This window comes from Sparus aurata, chromosome 11 (assembly GCF_900880675.1).
Source record: "Sparus aurata chromosome 11, fSpaAur1.1, whole genome shotgun sequence".
NCBI lineage: Eukaryota > Metazoa > Chordata > Actinopteri > Spariformes > Sparidae > Sparus > Sparus aurata.
The window spans coordinates 19171857-19188493 of NC_044197.1; positions in this window are offsets into that span (position 1 = coordinate 19171857).

Sequence of the window (16637 nt, forward strand, 5' to 3'; positions counted from 1 at the left end):
CATTTGGCCTAAATTTGATATTATATTTGATGTCCTACCTCTGACTGATAGTTTAAAGATTTGCTTTTTACTGCATAACAACACAAAATTAACCTTTTAATGTTAATGTTAATTAATGTAGTGATCCATTGTGGGTACAACTTGCAACACAGAGCAGTGTTGCAAGTTGTACCCACAATGGATCACTATATTATCAGGAGCGTTAAACAAATCATATGCTGCTGTAAAGGCCCGCGCCGGCAAACGTATGGCGCGTAAAGCAGCAGGTGCGTGTTCCACTTAATGGTTTATGGAGAAGAAAAGACTCTGTTTGGATAAGCGATGTACATTTAATTCCCACTTAGGCTTGTAGATGTCAATAACGGTCATAAATCACTTATAAATACATTTCATAGACTTCACTGTTATCATACGATACTGTGGGACTTGTCACGATGGTTTCAATCCCGTCCATCTGGCACCACGAGGCCGCCGAAGTCAATGTTGACAGTTATTTGCAAATAAAGTATTTGATCCAGCTCTGCATGCTGGTGTGTGGTGTCACTACCTCCGGACACACACACACACTTTCTCTCTCCCACTCTGTGTGAGTGTCTCCGTCTCTCCAGTTTTGTGTCTTGGGTTACAGGGTAACTGGAGCCCTGTTAGTGTGTGGCGTTCCTCAATCCCCCAGAGGACCTCAGCTCCATGTTATGGTTTCCATCAGTCTTGTGCAGAACTGGAAAGAAGGTGTGTGTGTGTATGTGTGTGTGTGTGTGTGTGTGTGTGTGTGTGCCTCATACCGGCCAGGAGTTGCCGGTTATTTCTTAACCGCGATGATTCAGTTGTTTCACTGTAATAGTGTGAGATAGAGGATGTGCTGGACAGTGTGATTTAAACACTGTTACACTTTACATCCGTGATACCTCACATCAACATATGACATTACTCACTTATTTTATGACCTCTAACATTTTCCCGCGGCCTTTTTTCACACTACATTTACAGTAAAATAACGTGTCTGGGTTTTGTTAGATTAAAGTACGAAGCGTGCTTTGACAGACCGCTGCCCACTATTTCATACAGCTGACCATACATTACAGAAGGAATGTCTGATCTCAACGTCTCGGCGTTAATGTCACACACAGTGGACGTCGGAGCTTTCAAGTCGCCAGCAATAAAACATGAGTAGGTGATGAAGCAACAAACAAAAATGCACTCTGGCCTGCAGGACTCGAGGTGTGTTGGGCCTCTCGCATGTGGGGAAAGGACAACTTCTTCCTTTGTTTATCGTGGAGTTTTAAACAAGCAGGGGGACCAGAGCGGCCAACATCTGACTAACTCTGTCTATCCTTCTATGACAAAAGCCTTTTTAAGCTCTTCGACAAGGTCACACGTATAATATGCAACATTTTCTTCACTTTGACATGGCAATGTTTTCTCACAGTTCTACTCCAGTTGGTCCAGTTCTCATCCCAGTACCTGCCACTCATGTTCATAAACAAACCACCTCGAAACATCCAGCCTGAGGCTGGGTGTAAAGAACACCCCGAAAACCTCGACAGGAGCTTAAGGAGCAGACAAAAAAATAATGGAAATCAGCAATAAAATGCCAATTATCCCCCAGGGTTTTCAGCTTTACTGTATTTTAGTTCTGCTGTTGCTGTAATGACTTCCTGGAGCTTAACAGCCACAACTCAGCTTATTACTGACTCTCATCGTCCAGAACATCCTAAATATTACCGAAAGGCCAGTTTCAGACCGAGGGATTTGAGCATGGTTGCAGAGAGAATTATGTGTAAAATATTCCTTTAATGGCTACTTTTAGGTCACAAACGTGTAACTACAACCACTGAATTGCATCATTGTGGCTGTGACTGAGGAGTGGATAAAGTCCCTTTAAGATGCTTCAGCAACCAAATCGCCAGAATAAATGTTTGATAAGTTAGTAAAGAGATAAGTTAAAACTTTACGTTTCTTTATGTTAAAATGATCTCTTGTCATGATGTTGTGCTTTATGCTCTGGTTAGGTTTAGGGAAAGAAACTTGGTTAGATTTAGAAAAACATCATGGTTTGTCTTAAAATACCTGTTTTGGTGGCCACAAAAATGGCTGGAAATGGTCTTCTCAAAAACACTCCATAAAACTTTCACACGTAATATACTGAAAAATATGACATGTGACACGCTTTGTACATCTGTAAATGTGGTGCGTAACCCTATGACGTACGTATGGACGTATAATGGTATGCAGGGACATATTCATAGGAATCAAACTGCATGTTTCCCAGGATCTGAGCTTAGTATCTGCTGCTTTGCTGACTGTGCATGCTCTCATTCTTTATAGTAACATGGTATGTTTGGGCTAGAACAGGCTATTTGCTTGGCAATGCCAATAAGCTAGATACAGTTGCACTTCTGTTAGCAATTTCTGGATTAGCCTCAGCTCAGATGGCTTTTATGCTCCTGAATCTGTGTGCATTCATTTACAATGATAATATTCCAAAAATTGCTGTGGAGTTGTTTTCTCATGCTGTCGTCTGCCATGTGTGTGCCGTGTTGTGATTACCCAAAATGATAATTTGAATATAACTTGTAAAGTTTGTATTCTGAATCACTTGTTCTGAATTGGTGATGGGTTGGAAATTTACCCCGTACAGCTAAAAGTTTTTTTTTTTCTCTTTTCTGTTTGCTAATGCATGCTTTTAAGCTAATCACTCAAGAATTACTGAACTTGGTTTCTTGTTGTTATATCATAATTGAATAAATAGTTGAACTCTTGCTTGCTGCTAATTTGGTACAGTAGTAGAGGAGAGCAGGGCTGCATATGTGTCAAGACTGAACCTCAGGTTTTGACTCAGATGCAGATTTGAACACACAGTAGCAGTAAAACACAGTCTGTCTTTGTGCAGAAGGCTGGTACACAGGGTGTCCATCAGATCAGGCAGAGGTATCAGAATCAGCAGACAGATGCTTCGTCAGAGGCAGGCAATTGTCAGATAACTACACTCACAAAACAGACTAGACTCACACTAGGAAAGGTTCAAATGCCATCACAAGACGAACTGGTACAGGGGGAGGGGGACACACAGCACATACTCTACATGAGGGGAGGCAATGAGAGACAGGTGTAACACAATAAGGCAGGGCAGGTTATGACACAGGCAAGAAACACAGGAGGGCAGGAAGTGAGAGAACATGAAACAGGAGAACATGTGAGTGACAAAGTAGAACCGGAAACGGGAGAGTTGGCGCACGAGAATAACAAAAAAGTTTAATAATCTAGGTTAATACATTTCTGTTGTTTTATACGATTAGTATCTTTTACTAAGTAGGCTGGTCAATATCACTGTGTTACTTTTGAGATGGGAACAAGACAAGAAATTCAAAGTTCAAACTGTTAACTTTATTGTCTTTTGTAAATATACACTCATGCAACGGATGCCTGCAGCATGCATAGTGAGGAGAAGCACAGCGTCTCTACATTTCATTCAGGATATTTTCCTTGGATTAGGACACTGTTAGTATCCTGCCACATGTTCATCCGAGGGCAGCGAGGATGTTATGTTTCATCTCAGATGAGAGGGGCTTTGCTAACATTCAAGGGAAATTGCAGCGTGCTCGTTGCGAAGACTCATGATGGCAGCTCACAGAGGCTCTGTTGTTTTTTGGGGTTCTAATGCTAATACTTATTAAGTGGGGGAGCAATCATTTTGTTTTGGGGGATTAGCCCTCTCAGCAGAATTCCCTGGCGCAAATGTCTCTGAGTGAAACGAGGCATGGCGTTAATTCAGGCAGAGCGCTGAAGTTGCCCTTGTACTGGTTGATAGGCATCAGCTGTTTGCAATACTCTTAATGAGGATTGTTTTGCAGCTGTGTGGCTAATATCATCCTGGTATGATCACACAGGTGGATGCTGCGGACATTATAACCTGACACGGGCCGCTCTGCTTGTTGTTTCTCATGCCGGTGCTGTTTGCCGCTGCAGCTCCCTAACTTCCTCCGTATGTGGCATTGTTGATTAAATTAATAATAAATGCAAATGTGAGTGTTTACTAAGGGGAATTTGCTCTCTCAGCAGAATCGTTGCCGCTGGTCAGATTCTTCGAGAGCTTCCTCAAACAGCAGAGCTTTTCCCAGCAAATCTATCTGCGTAACCATCTGCTATAGATGGAAGAGTCTCTGACTGAATTAAATTTAATTGCAATGAATTCCCCTAAGCCAGATGCAGCAACATAATTTTTATGTTTCCTTCAACACCATTATCATTATTGTTATTATTATTAAACTTAGGGTTAAAGCTTTGTAATGGGTTGCTGTTATTATTATAGCACTTGCAGCATATGAAAACATCTCAAGTCCCCTGTGACCTCGGTGTCACATGACCCACATGACATGTGCAAGACAGCAGCGGCCTCGGCCCTGACAGCGAGCCGGTGTGGCCGGCTTTGTTGTGGTCATCGTTGACAAATCAAAGTTCTCCGTTAAGTCTGCAGGTTTACAAGGTCAAGGGCTCAATTGGGGTTTTTCTCTCATAGGATTAAGACGGCAGAACAGGCTACTTATTTTTCAAAATGGATGGCGTGCTAATCTGAGAGCTCCCTCTGTGATCTTGTGACCACAGTTTTGAGTTGAAGTAGCGGGCCACTGAATCGTTTCTGGTTAAAATAAGTTTAACCCTTTGACCCCTTGTGCAAACCACCGCTTCCCAAGATGGCAAGTATTGTCAGTTGTGTACAGAGCACCTGTTCAGTCCTTGAAGCCCTCATATAATCTATATCTCCTGTATATTAACACTAACACATCTTCCAACTTTTTCAAGGGAATGCATTATGATAAATAAAGTATATTTCATATTTCAGAGACTGTTGGCAACTATTTATACCTCTTAAGACGATACGTTCTCAGGATGAGCTCATCCCTGATATTTGTGTGTTTTTTAAGGAAACTTGGGATAACGTGATGTGGCAGATGGTTTGTTATGCAGAACCATCTGGAAAAGTTGTCACTAGAGGCTAGGCACTTGGACGAACGATCTGTCTCTTGTTGTCGAATGCAAGCTAACGTCAACTGATCAGGTCAACGGTAGGAGAGTGCTACCGCCAACGGAGCAAATTGGTGAATGAAACTCTTACTGAAGCTAAAATTAAAAGTCAAGAGAAGGGCGAATACATATTTCCAATCATGAAAAGCCTTCAGTTCTTTTCTCTTCTTTGAATACAATATACTCTCCAGTTCAGATGTAACTATTAAAGTTTGAAAAATGGATGCCAAATAACAAAAGCGGCCAAACTAAACATGTACAAATTTGTAGTACAAACCAGGATGACACGCGGAACAGAGGTAAAATGAAGGTAAAACGGGGAAACAAAGGAGCACAGGAGATGCGGGATAAAAACAGACAAGCTGACCAAGAGCAAGGGACAAAGGGTGAGAAAAAAGACAAAGACTGGAAATGAAAAGACACGTGAGGATATAATCTACAAAATCTAGAAAAAAAAAAAAGAAAATGAAAAACCAAAAACCAAAACCGTGACGATAACAGATGCTACAGCAGCTATGCTAGACTCCTGAGGTGCTGCAATAGTACTTACCCAAAGAACAGTTGCTTCTCATGCTGGTCATCACACCGTAAAACACACTCGTAGTTGAAAATCGTTCCTCGTAGGACACTGAAGAAGGTCTGTTCACAGTTGTATGGTAATTCAAAGGGTTATTGTTTTGAGGGGTTATCTGTTACGAGTGAAACAGTGCTCCTGTTGACATACTATATGAGGCTCGTAAAAATGGGTAAATATTCTAGGGTCACATAAACTAATAGTATAAATATACTGGATGTTATTAAATTCTCCTCTTCTCAATGGCAGAAATAAAGCTTCCACACTGTCTCCTATATTGAAATCTTTATCCTCTGAATGCAGAAAATCATAGGTGCAACCAAAACCTCTACAAAAGGCTTGTATTTTGTTTTGTGCCCCTGTTTCCCTAATTTGAGATGACTACTCTTCCTGCACTGTGCTGACTGATGTCAGTGCTACCTCCACAGTCGGCCCCTGGCGGGTGTAGACAGACATGTGCTACCTCCACAACACATGGTGCTGCTGGCCGCTTCCTTCCCCTTGCCAGCAAGACACTCGGGATGGCGTATCCCCCTTGAGCTTCACTCTGCCCCCAGATCCTACACCTGAGAACACTCCAGCTAATCAGTAGGAATCACTAGCGTGGCGGTCCCTCGGAGGTTTCCCACCTTCCAACATGAATGACCGGGCAAACGTTAGGGGGAAATGAGCACCGGGTATTTACCAGTGAGCGAGAATTCAACCTGTAAGCCACCTGTGCACCTCTCAGTAATGGCTCTGCTCCATTTAGGTGTGCCAGTGAGCCATGCCAGTGAGCAAGCCTGAACATAAGCAAGGCATATGTCTACTGGAAATGGAGTACAACCCTTGTGTATGAAAAAAACAAAACAAAAAAACGTTCGTTGTGTGTACAGAAGGCTTTTACAGCTGTGACTGGCTGCCCGCTTTGAGCTTTAAAGCTGATGAAAACTTGTGTTCGGGCCACGGCGTATGCATACAAGAGCTCTCATCTTTGTCCTGTGTGCAGCCAACTGGATGTGGATTGGGCGGCTGAATATGAACAGAGTGTCGGCAAAGGTCTGGGTAGATGCATCATCCATTGTCACATTGCCATAATTTATGAGTGACAGCGGAGATATGATCAGAGATGTGGCAGAGTAAATCGGATTCCCAAAGGTCAGTGGCAAGGTCTAGGGGAGGGGTTCATTATAGCAGATTTTATCGATGTCCTTCAATCATGTTTGTGTGCGTGTGTGTGTGAGAGAGAGGGAGAGAGAGCAGGGACAGTGACCGAGCCCTGAAGGAGGAAAATAGGAATAAAGATGAATAAACACCACAGTGTATGGATAGTGAACCGCTTGAACTGCCTCTGTGTACAGTAACTGTTATGATGTTTCCTTGGTGGCTCCCAATATGCGTGCTTGCCTGTGTGCCTTCGCGTGTTTGCTTGTAGGTGTGTTCATCTGCTTTTTTGCTCAGATGGCCGCAACCATGTGGTGAACAACATGTGCCCCCATCGTGCACATCTGTGTGCGTCTCCGCGCCGTGTTTTTCCCGAGATGGAAAGAGGAAGGGATTTGGACCTCTGGCGGAGGGCAGCCTAATTCCTTCTCCCTCTCCCGGCCTTGTTTCCCCTTCGCTCGCAAGTGTGACTGCAATTTGCACGCTGTCTTCATGTTCAAATTTATGACCTCTCCTGGCTTTGCTGAACAAAAGAGGGGATTGAAGGCGAAGGGATCCATCGGGCCCCATCGAGCCCAGCTCCTTCTGAGCGCCACTTAATTGATGCCAGATTGTCTCAGGGGCCGATCCTAAATGTATCAGGAGGAGGAGGTGGATCGCTGCGGAGCAACATACGTTCGTGATGCGGAATTAAACACTGGCATGAAAGTCCCAGCGCCCGTCCTCTCCTCTAAGTGCCGAGGCCGGCTGCATGGAGAGAATCACACTGGTAAACGCATGTGTGCATGTTTTGTGTGCGTGTGCGCGAGTCTGCGGAAGGAGCTTTTCTCACAAGTGTCAGTGCCTCACTGTGGCGTGAGTAAGTAGGGTGTTGACCCCATCTATCCCTGGAGAGCATATGGATGCAATCACGCAGAGAGGGAGAGAGGAAAAAACTATACGAGGAGGAAAGAGAGAAGGAAATGGCGAAGCTGTGAGAGAGAGAGAGAGAGAGAGAATGAGAGAAGAGAGATAAATTGGCGCCTGGCTTGTGTGTTTGGAAGACAGAAAATCTCCCTAATTCCTTGTTCTTCTTTCCCTTTATGGATTTGCCAGTGGAGGGGTTTTTTGGTTAAGTCAAGCTGTGATGGTTTCCTCACCCGCACTCGTTAAGAAGGCGAGGGATGATTGCGGTCACTTTGATTCCACTTTTTGGACATGGCCAGTAGCTAATTAGCGCAAAAAATAGCACAATCCCATCCTTGTTTTGGATTACAAGAAACAATAACTTGGGAGTGCCTGCCATGTGTATTGTGTGTTTACGAGGATCTGTTTCCACAGCAGGAGCAGCAGGGGAGAGAGAATGCTTGAAGGGTGCTCGACTGACACACATTTGGAGTGTAATGGAGATGATTACACCAAATGATCAGCCATAGTTTGAGTCCAACTTTTAATACATGGATTCATGGCGGCCATCATTCCTGCTCGGGAATCTATCTGGCATGTTGTCACACACGCGGGCCGCTCCTCATCCCTCCAGCGTGATTCCGTTCATTTAGTCTTATAAACATCTCGCCGTTCTCGGAGTCCATTACTTGCAATTTACTTCTCCCGAAGGCATGTGGACACTGGCAAGTCTTATTGAAGTTACCTCACGCGCCTGCTCGTCTCAGGCTGCGGGCTTCACAGCTTACCAGAAAAGAGAAAGTTGTTAAACTGACCGGCTAAGTAATCACCAGAGAGATACCTTCATTAGTGTATCTGTGTAAACATACTTCAAGCCAGTTATGCTTTGAGATTATTTCGCCACATGAGCCAATGCCACCCCACACACACTCATACACGCAGACACACACACACACACACACACACACACACACAGTAAACTCCTTAAAATGATGTTCTTTTTTTTTCGTTCTTGGATTTTCCGATTATCAATCAACACCATATGCTCATTTGTCAGTAAGCAGGCTCTAATTATGTCCTGTCACACTCACTGAAACATCCTCCTTCTATGCTTTAAACTCACATTTTCAAGTCTCTATCTGTCACAACAATGAGCTACAGTCCCTCTTTTTTTTTTTTTGACTGCTACTGTAGGGGTCTCTCAAAAAAGTGACTTGTTTTGGGGCTATTTGCATGTCAGAGTCTGAGGAGAAAATCAATGATGCTAATTAGTGTTCCGAAAGGCAGACTTTGCTGTGCGCTGATTACTCTGAACTAAGTGCCAGGGGATTAGGGTGGACTTGCCTCACAGACTCAGGAGGCAGAGGAGCTATTAATTAGAGAGCTCTTGTGTGTGTGTGTGTGTGTGTGTGTGTGTGTGTGTGTGTATATGAGTGCACATGGGGGTGCTTGAGAATGTACCCTGTACCATTATTTTGCCTCGGCTTAGCTTCTTTGTTTGAAAGCCTGGACCCAATAAACACGGGGGCTGCGCGGAGCCCTGCTCACGCATCTACTCCTGTATGTTGATGCATTGCAAACATTTACGTGGCAGAACCAGCGGGGTCAAGCAGGGGAGGAGAAGCATGTTTGCATATGTCATTATCGCTTCGACCTCTCACCCCGAGCGGGACCATTTGTAATCCAAACAAAGGAGGCATCCCGCAGATTTTTTGCGGCGCTTCACGACGCACCTCTTGGGAGCAAAAAAAAAGAGGGTGACTCCCGACTCCTCTCGAAAGTACCTTGCTACCTCGGGAGGTCACATGTTTCTCATTGAAAGCAGTTTACTTCCACCGAAACATATTTCCGTAAGCCTTTGATTCGAACCAGAGACAAAAGGGTCTCTTTCTTTCTCTCCATCCTGAAATGATCTGCGGCATCAGGAATTCCGCGCTTTTTTTTTCTTTTTCAGTCTGGTACCTCCGCCGTTTTCAAAAAAGGTGTATTGAAGGTTATTTTACACTTCATTTTAACTAATAGCCCCAGACATGTGGGATGGTGCCGGACTGGGAATGAGAGGAGGCATGTACGCCTTACAGAGCAGGTTGGGTTCACATATATATCCCCCACTCGCTCAGTACCAGCCTGCTTTTAAACAAGGCTTGAATTTCACAGGCCGCTCCGGCCAGCCATCTGTCCGTCCATTTGAATTAGATGGGCCCTCATCATCTCAAAGTTTGACAAATTTGATAACGTTGTCGTGCTCAGATGTGTTGTGATGGGCCTCGTACTTCAAAAGTATCCCTTTTCGCTCTCGCCGGTCGTTTTGTTTTGTCCTCCGTTGTCTGATCACACTCAGAGCTGCGTCACATTAAAGGACAAAAAGTCGTTCGCCTTCCCTCAATGTCAGAGCCTGCACGTGAAATAGAGACGCTCTTTATCATAATGTCCGTATGTGGACAAATTGTGTCTCATTCACCTACAAGTGCTTTGAGAGGACATTTTATCCCACCTTTCAGCGTTCATTCTTAACACCACTTAATTTATTATTGTTTTGACCTTCTTGTTTTTCTCATTGACCCAGTTGTTCGATAGCGATGGTGTTTGGAAAGTCCAAGTTGCTCCCTGTCACTGACGGTAACTCTGAGGATACTATTGTCCACAAGGAGGCTGTTCTGTTTGCCAGTGCGTCTCCCTCTGTCTTCTATTGTTCCCATCTATTCTTCATGCATTTAAAAAAACCACATTTGGCTCCAGTGCAGAAAGTAGATATTTGAAGTGCGTCAACAGTTCAAATTGCACGGTGTTTTGAAAAAAAAAATAAAAAATCCCAGTCTGGTGTAAAGTGGAGATGGGATTGAGTTTGTGAAACGTATGAGCTTGCAGAATGCAAATGAATCAGTTGATAGAAAAATCTATGCCTGAGCCAAGATTGTGTTTGTTTTCTCCCCTGTTTGGACGGATTACGGAGAGAACCGAATGGCAAACAAAACTGTTTGTTGCAAGGAAGTTATTACGATGTTATCTGCATACTTACAACATGGTCTTTCAGAAAAGGCATCTAATATGTATGTGCTTCAATTTAATGGCATTACATCTATCTTGAATCAATTCCAGAAGTCTAATTTACGTCCCTCGCAGCAAAACAAACAGAATATCTGATCACTTTCACCAAGTTCTCTATGAAAGCCAGTGTGGCAGCGGCGGGCCCGCACAGGATGAAGTTCCTACAGCGGAGCATCCCTGTGGTGGAAATACTTTAAGTAAGAGTGGATGAACCTCTCTTTGGCTGCGAGGCTGTGGTCTTGGGATTTTTATAAGCAGATTGAGATGCTTTTTGATGTCTTGGCGCAGCTGCACCCCATGGTGAGGTGGTGAAGCTGCAGGGAATCGGCTCCAGCACAACCAACGAGCGGGAAGGCATCTGTACTGCACACAGGGAGGAGGTGAAGGCGAACACAATAAACAGAGTCTAATTGTTTGTGAAATAGAAGACCTTGGATTGTAATGAATATAAAGGGATTCAATTACCTGAAACTGTTTCTAACTAACAGTTGTCGTGATCCAGCGGCTGATTTAATATTTTCTAATGTAATAAAATCATTCTTCAGCTTTAAATGTTATATTTGTTGGGTTTTTTTTTGCAAAGACTTCAAAGTTGTATTTTAAGTTTATCTGCAATCACATGGACAATATTTATTCAGCATCTAATCATTCTAATTACAGATTCCCACCTAACGGTTTACATTGACACTGATTAAGCTGACTCAATAAAAAATGTGTTTACATGCCCCATAGCATTAATTCACAATATAACTATTTTGACAAGCACAAAGTGGTTTCGGTTCTCTTTACCGTCCTGAAATCGTTCACGTCATCTAATGTAACCCCGACATGGGGCAAACATGCAACAAAAGAACATATTAATTCCAAACAACAGTGTTGTATGAAATACCCAAAGTAGAGATATTTTGTTATATTAGTACAGCAATTTTCAGACAATAATTGTCCCAAAATATCAAAAATATAAGTAAACGTAAATAATACCTTCTGTATATTTATATAAAATATTAAACATTAAATGTATATACTATATACTGCTGGTTGACCACTTATCAGCCTGGCTGATTATGGGATCCAATATTGAGCGTTTTTCTGGGTTTTTTAATCAATCACCAAAGTAACTGTAACTTAAGTAATCAAATAACTGTAGTGGAGTAAAAAGTACAATATATGTCTCTAATATGTTGTGAAATGGAAGTATAAAGTAGCAAAAAAGGAAATACTCAAGAAACTACAAGTAATCCAAAAATTGCACTAAAGTACAGCCCTTGAGTAAATGTACTCAGTTACAGTCAAAAAACTAGAAACAATCAGAAAGTGTTGGTACTAATATTTTCCAACTGAATGGATTATTAAAGTTTTACTCCACCCCGCTCAACCTGATTAAAACTTCCCTCTGATCAGGCCAGTCTCCTCTAATTTAGGCAGTTACAAGAGACATGTATATGCTGATTGGACAATTATTCCAGTTATTGGTTGAATATTAGGGGACTTATAAAAGAAAGCACAGTGCAGAGCTGCCGTTTACTTTGTATTGGGCTTTGGTTGTGTTAATTCTACTCTGCTTCTTGTGTGTAGGACTTCCTTAAGGCGTTCATTAACACTTGACAAAAAATTAACATGCAACACATAAAGACGGAGCTAAACGTTTCCATGTATTGTATCAGCTTATCTCCCACAAGCTAATCCCTCGGCTAATCTTTAAAACATTTTAACGTTGTGGATCCACTTTTCTACCAGTTGCACTGTTTCAGAATGGACTTCAGGAGCGTTTGCTATTCTCCCTGTCGCTGAAAGGGAATTAGACAGCAATTTCAGGGGAGGTTTGGTGTATATTGCGTCTAATTGAATTACTCCTCCAATCCCTTTAGGCTCCCCCCCCCCCGCCACTCATTTAAACATTGGGCAATACTACTTGTGTCACATTCAGAGGCCCTCCCTCAGTGGATGGGATGACGCTTATTCAATAAAGCCCGTATTAAAGACACAGAGCTCACACACCCTTAATTGTTTTCACCCTGCTTTAATAAAAGATGTTATTAAAAGGGAAAAACTGCTCGGAGTTGGCGTCTCCTCTGTAGAGACCCGGCTGTGTTTGCATTTTGCCAAGATGGTGGAGATTACCTCGGGAGGGCCCTTTTTAACTAAAAGCCTAAAGACAATATTCCAATTATGGGAAACACACAGGAGGAAAGAGAGCTGGGACCAAAATATGACCATTTACAAAGGCTCATATTATTGAGGCCACCTTGTGACTAAATGTAATGCTATAGGTCATGCGTGAGTGGTAGGGCGGTACGGATAGTGTAACATTTACTGGGTTTTCCAAGGGCCTGCAGAGAGGCACATTTTGTGTCTGCGTTCTTGACGCAACATGGTGTTGCCTTGAGATTGAAACCCCGCTGAGGTGTTACTACAGATCTCAGTGTGTCCGGCCATTTGATAGAGCCATTTCCTGCTCTTCGGAGAGTTATTCTTTATACTATGTGAACAAGGAATAAGTCCAGGGTCTCTGCTTTTAGGGAGCAGTATAAACAAAATCAGCCTTTTTTTAAATCCCATTCAAAGGCTTTGAGACGTCTGCACTGATGGAGATCATGAATATACAGCAGCACAGTCACATCCCAGTGGATGCAGAGTCAGCACGGACCTTAATCTCCCTGCCATACTGAACCAGGATGCTCTCTCTGTGTGTGTGGTAGGGTTGGTTTTGGTTGGCGAAGGTCGCGGCATCGCACCCATCGGGTCATGGCATGTCTCCCAACAGAAGATGAAGGGAGGGAAAGCAAACAGAAAGAGAGAGAAAGATGAGGAGGGAACCCAGAGAACCTTAGTGGACAGAAGGACGAATAAAACGTTTTTTTTTTTTTTTTTTCCCTGGATGTTTATTTGAACATGGCACTGAAGAGAAGGAGGTCACTGTGGGATTTAAGGGTGGGGAGTAATAAAGTCAAGATGTGGTCAAAGCCCCCCCGCTGACTCAGGTCACTTTACCTCAGAAAGAACTGAAATAGGAGGACACTATTTGTCTATCCACACACACGGGAGAAAGCTGGCCTGCCATAATACATTATCAAGTGGGGTTTATGCAGTTTTAATTGATGGGATATATTATTTTATTAATAGGAAGTCACAGAGAGGTCTGCAGGAGTTGATTTTAGAACGCTGCTCTAGCAGAATGGTCGATGGGAAAAAAAAAGGAAACCAATCGTGAGATGTTTAATCCATGCTAGCAGTGAGGCTCTGTGGCTGTTAACTGAATTATGCCAGCAACTAATTAATGGTCCTCAGAAAATGAAACCCAATGACTTTTGTGATCGCCTGAATTTACCTCTGGTGTAACATACAGTGGAAAATATCTCAACATGAGTTAGTACTTGGTCACTCATGGTTCCCAGATGATAACTTATAGCTTTAGTGATTCCCTACCTACAATGTTTCCTCTGTAACTGATTTGTAGCCGTGGTGGCAGTGGGTACTTTTTGGTTCTTGTGGTTTGCAGCACTAATATTGTCCATTTTGGTTAGTTGATCATGGTTAAAGGGCTACTTACGCACTAGGCCTGCTCGTTGGTGGTTCCTTTGTGCTTGTATCAAGATTACAAGGTTCGGTTTTCCATTTTATCCAGCTGTGGTGGTTATTTTCTTACTCTGGGGGTCAACCACTCAACCACCAGGAAGGGTCTGGCTGCAGCTATTATCATTCTGCTTCAGGGGAACAATAAGGCTCTGGCTCGTCTGTATTTCAAAATCACATTTGTCTGGGTCGGCACAAAGGGTTCCGGCGCATTTGCACATGGGGAGGGGAGCCCTGGCAAATGGATAAATCCCTGCAAAACTAAAGGTAGCAGCTTCTGGCCTGTTTATTTTCAACTCAGGTAAGGGTTACGGTAACTTGCCATTGTCAGTGCATAGGTTGCTTACTTGGAAGTTGTTGTTTCCCACAGTGGTAACACGGAGGCTACCACATAAAGTTTCAGGTTCCAGATCTGTTAAATGGACTGCAATTACATTTGGTGCAGACCCTTGTGCGTGGACATTTAAATGTATGGATGATTTGTCTTAGAAAAACTTAGATGGTGAACATTATACCTGCTAGACATTAGCGTATTGATAGAAGTATTTAGCTCGAAGCAGAGATCTAGGTAAGTACAGCCCCAGAGAGCCACTTGCATGGCTGTAGACTCTTTTTAAAGGCCAGTGAACATCATAAAGAGAATTTTTAAAAAATGTTTCCTATTACAGACCAGTGTGATTGATGATGTGAAAAGGGGCCTTGGTATAATACTGTAATGCTGAGACTCATTTAAAACAGTTTTTAGTGAAGAGTATTCTTCTCCCATTTTTCACCCGTCTCACTCAGGACAGCACACTACTTAAAATGCATTGTTAATATTGCTACCCAGTATTACATTTTACCCTCAGCACCCTGCGCCTCAGACTGACATGTGGAAACAACTGCATCCATAATCATGCCTATTAATCCAACGCTAGACCGCGGAGTCTTCGTTTGTGTACTACCAAGTTTCCCATTCCATTCAGCATACATTTAGCTCCGTCTGAGCCATGCATGTGTTCAGCCCTTCGCCTGGTGCTCATCTTGCGTTTTGATCCCGGGGTGAATGCATTATTTATTAGATATTAAGGGCTCCATTGTGAACTTTAAGTGGCAGTGTGTTGTATTTGCTTAATGAATGGGGTTAGAGGAGATCAAAGCTGAAAATATGACAGATGAGGGGGAGGGGGTAGACACAGAGATTTGGTTTGTCTGACTTAATTGCTGCCTTGCAAGAAGAATCCCATCAAGTCAGATTTTTAAGTGAGTTCATGCTTGGTTTCAGGAACCGGGAATGTAGTTTTAATGATCTTAAAAGACGATTGTCTTTCCACATACATTTAGCTTTGGGTAATGTAACTACTTTATTTAAAAGTGTCTTGCTATTTTTTAAACAAAAGAGCTTATTAAGTAATTAATTACATGTATCAACCTCCATCATAGTGAGATTAGGTAGGCCAATGTGACAACAAATCCTGATAATAATGGATTGAACATATTTACCTCTGACAACCAAATGATTGAGGCCACTTACTGTAGTTATGAAGTCAAACCAACAAGGATTCTGTACAATATGAGCAATTTCTGCTTTTGGGCTTGCAATAATCCCACTTGAAATAACATTTCTAAAACAGTTTGTTTACCTTCAAATAAAACGTTTTGCATGTACTGCAGTACAAAAAAAAAAAAAACTGATGTCATGGCTTCAAGTATCAAACGATCCTCCAACAGTAGTAGAAGCCATGACCTCATTATGGCACAGATCCCACAACAGAAAAAAAAGTTTTTCCGTCGACTTTGTGCTGGAAGTCCATGTCTGCGTGGCGCCTCTGAAGGTAGCTCGCTAGCTAGCCACTCCTCTTTCCTCTCTCCACAGATCATTAGCAGTCATGTTCCTGGCCTTTGAAGTCTGTGAGGTCTGCTGTGTCTGTCACAGCCATGCAAATCCAGGGGACAACCCCAGCCACCTGTTCTCAGAAACATCTGTCTGTGGACCGAGGCTTTACTCCGGCACCGCTCAGCTGCCTCGCTTCGACTCTGATCCTCAAAGGGCTGGAGGATGGCAAAGGGGCTATTTTTAGGGGGCTCACTTGATATGCTGGTGCAGACCTTATGCTCTCTAATGAACATACTTTTCAGTACGGGTGCAGGCAGAAATTTGTTGCTTGGTGAGAATGTGGTCTCTATTGCAGTGAGTTTTTATTGCGTGGCTGCTTAGAGAGACCAGAAAAAAAAAACTTTCACAAGTGAGAAAAGATGCTGGATAACTGTTATACATTTTATAATGCCTATCTGTCTAATTAATCTGTTTTTTATCATATTGAATGAAAATTCTTTTATGATAATATAGTTGACTTTAGTTTAATATGATCTCCATGATTTTGCACCAACATAGGAGAAAGGAGTCTGCGGC